Source organism: Marmota marmota, unplaced genomic scaffold, assembly GCF_001458135.2.
Source record: "Marmota marmota marmota unplaced genomic scaffold, marMar, whole genome shotgun sequence".
Taxonomy (NCBI): domain Eukaryota; kingdom Metazoa; phylum Chordata; class Mammalia; order Rodentia; family Sciuridae; genus Marmota; species Marmota marmota.
In genome coordinates this window covers 38,569,099-38,572,692 of record NW_025999990.1, presented here as the reverse complement: position 1 = coordinate 38,572,692, position 3,594 = coordinate 38,569,099, and positions in this window count along the sequence as shown.

Genomic DNA, 3,594 nt, shown 5'->3' with positions numbered 1-3,594 from the left:
AGCCGGCCCGCCTCTTTCGCGCGGGTGCTGCTCGCCGCCCTCCCCGGCGCCCTGAAGCAGCCTCAGAAGTGCGTTTCGTGCGCTGTTATAGATCTAGTTCAGTTTTTCCAACTTCATCGTTACCCTTCCTTGAGAAGAAGCGGCGGCCCTGAGTTGTCCGGGCAGCCGGGAGAGGGGAGGAGGACGGTCTGGACTCGGGAGTTCGTGCGGACCCGTGGAGCATCTGCCGAGATGAGCCAGAGGTGGAAGAACTCGGTGAACGCGGATTCGCTGATTTAAATGGCTCGGTTACGCCCCAAAAGTGCACCTCCGAGTCCACAGCTTCGCTCGCACGCCGAGCCGTGTCTAACAATTAAAAAGTAATGCTGACCCAAAATTGGGACACCAAGGCTGTGTCCGGTACTGGGGGGCAGTCGTCCAACACGGCTAGCAGAGAAGTGGGTCGATTTCATCTAATTTGGGATTAAGCTTTGAAAGCACGGTCGCTCTTCTCGTTTCCAGTGATATACTTAGTGGTTTGTCAAGTACGCCCAAGCGGCTAGGCTTCAAGTCAGTGTGAAGGGGAAAAAGTTTTCGAATGAGTGAAGAACACAAGCAAATGTGGGTAATGTGTTGCTGTGGATTTTTAAATTATTCTGTAAATCTAGACTAACATACAACAAAAAATAAAAGTTTATATAAAATGTTACCCGACGTTGAGACTCAAAATTCAATATTTATAAATAAAATAGAAAAATAAAAGAGACATTTTTAAATTTTGTTTCAAATAAATTGTTTTGCATAAGTTCAGTTTCATTCATTCAGCAAATTTGGGTGTGTCGTCTTTGCCAGGCTTTATGCTAGGTACCGGTAGACACAACTGAAAGAGTTGGACAGGGAACCACTGCTCAATGATTTGTATTTGAATAAAGTTGACAGACCAAAAATGAAGTTAATATGCATGTATGTGAAGCCCAAAGAAAGACTGGCAAACAAGAGAATGATGTAAGTTAAAGTGGGACATCTTTATAAAGAGAGCAGGGAGCACTAGGGATTGCACCCAAACACTCCATCACTGAACTACCTCCGTAGTCCTTTTATGTTTTTATTTTGAGACAGGGTTAGTTAATGAGGCTGGTCTTGAACTTGCCATCCTTCTGCCTCAGTCACCCTAGTCCTGGGATTACAGGTGTGCATCCCTGTGCCTGGCCTCCATTATATCTAAACTGAAACCTGAAAAAACTCAAGCCATTCCAAAAATAAAGGAAGGGAGTTTATACTGCCTCCCTTCGAATGGCAAATATTCTTCGGAATTCTAAGCCTTGAAGAAAACACTGTTATGTTTGTACTTTATGTATCAAACTGAATTGAAAAATAATCTATTGAATTCAGAATAGAAACTAATTCTTGCCTACCACCAGGCTGTGAGTCTAACATCTAGTATGTAAGGTCATGTTTTGTTTACACAAAAGTACCTTATTTAAGCCCAGAGTCCTGATGGCACATGCCTGTATTCCCATCAAATGGGAGGCTGAGGCAGGAGGAATACAGCCTCAGTACATTGGCAAGGCCCTAAGCAATTTAGTGATACTGCCTCAAAATCAAAAATAAAATGTCTGGGGTATGTAGCTCAATGGTAAATTGCTGAAGCTGGCTTTGAACCTGAGATCTTTCCGCCTCAACCCCCAGAGTCGCTAGAATTCCAGGCATGCTCCATCATGCCTGGCTGAAAAAACAAATCCTAAATACTCCAACTGCTCCAGTTACCTCCATTTGGCAGATAGCATAGAAATCTTAAAAAGCAACAGGAACCAATGAGAACAGCTGTCTAACCAGTTAAAAAAAAAAAAAATCCCCCAGTGGAACTCCCATTCTAGGAAGACACCCAGGGATAGGTACTATCTTTTTTTAAATTACAAATTCCCAACAATGGGGAAGGGAAATCCATTAAGAACAGGTTATGGGTCCTCCTGAGGTATTTTACTCCTTCATAGTAGCAGCCTAGGGCACTCATAGCACCCCATGCAGAAATAACCACAGTGATTCTATGTGAAGGATATAGAAATGACAACCCCCAAAACAGTGTAGCCTGGGAAGAGAGAAGGAGGAAGAAAACAACATATTAATAACATTGATCCTTTCCCAGTGAAAGGACAATCCCTGGGAGGGGAACAAAACTTAACCAGTGACAAGACCATCCCTAGGAAGGAGATGTCCATCAGGCCTAAAAATGACAATCTCTGGGAAGGAGCCAAAACATTGATCCTTCCCCATATAAATCCTTTCCCAGTGACAGTACAATTAGACCCTGGAGGGTAAGAGATAAGTACTAAATGCTGAACTCTGAGCCCTCCATTCTTACCCAGTAAAAACAAATTTCAAATTCTCGCAAATGCTTCCTGAATGCCCAAACTGATATATTCTGTTAAGGTCTTCATTGGTTGAGTCATCTCCCAGTGTGTAACCTATATAAACACAGGCCTCTGCTGTAATTGGGGACCATTTTTGGTCCAGAAAGCTGTGCTCTGATGCCTGACTGATAGACTCTGCTGCTGAATAAAGGCTTTGCTGAATTTGTGAGGTCTGCATCTGACCAGGTTATTTTGTGCTTACATTATGTATGCCTTAAAAATACAATCATTTTCTCAAATTCATCTTTATGTTCTTCTCTCCCTCTCTGCCATTGACATAGACTTAACTCCCCTGAACCCAGAAACTTGTTGGGACCTGACTCCCCAAAATTGGTTTCACCAATTTCATGAAGACCTGTCAATCTGGACTTTCCAGTGACATTATGGAGATGATTTCCCTCAAAAGTGCAGTAGTTCCTTTTCTAGATTGTGAATCTTCAGATTGGTAATTCTGCCATTTTCATTTCAGTTCCTGAATTTCAGGGTCAACTCATGAAAAGTTGTTAAAACAACATGCTAAATGTAAAATATCAAACCTCAGTCCAAACTTTTCCTATTCAGAACATTAAATGAAGACTTCACTGGGTTTTATGGTGGCTTCCTGATTTGGGCAGTCCATCTAAGAGGGAGTTTGAAAGTTCTGGTATACCATCAATCCATGTCCTACATGAAATACCATGATTGTTTATGAAGAGTATTTTTAATAAACCTGAGTACAGTTTGGCTTTGGAAAAAAATACTATAATTTTCTATGTGTCTCATTACATGAAATCTGTAGGAAGGCACTAGCCAAAAGGTTCAGCTGGAAATGGAAATGATCTCACTGAAAGAAGACACTTAAAAAGAACCTTGCCTCATTCTCAGGCTTTCTTGGTAAAACTCAGTCTTACCTGCAAAAGTTGAAAATTCAGACAGAAGGAAGATTGAAACCAAGGAGATGCCTCAGCCAGACGTGTCTTAGGGAATGTAGTAAATCCTGTTTCACTTCACCATTAGTTTTGAGAGGAATCCCAAGGTAGATTGATAGAAGAGCTGGGAGGAAAAGGAAAATCAAGAGCCTCTGGCATTTAGTTAAGAAAGGAATGAAGAACGAATATGCAAAGTTAGCCTAAATCTGGGAAATGACTGTGGGGACTTAAAAAAAAAAAATAGCTCCCCAGTTAACCATCTCCCCAAACAAAAAAAAAAAAAAAAAAAAAAAAAA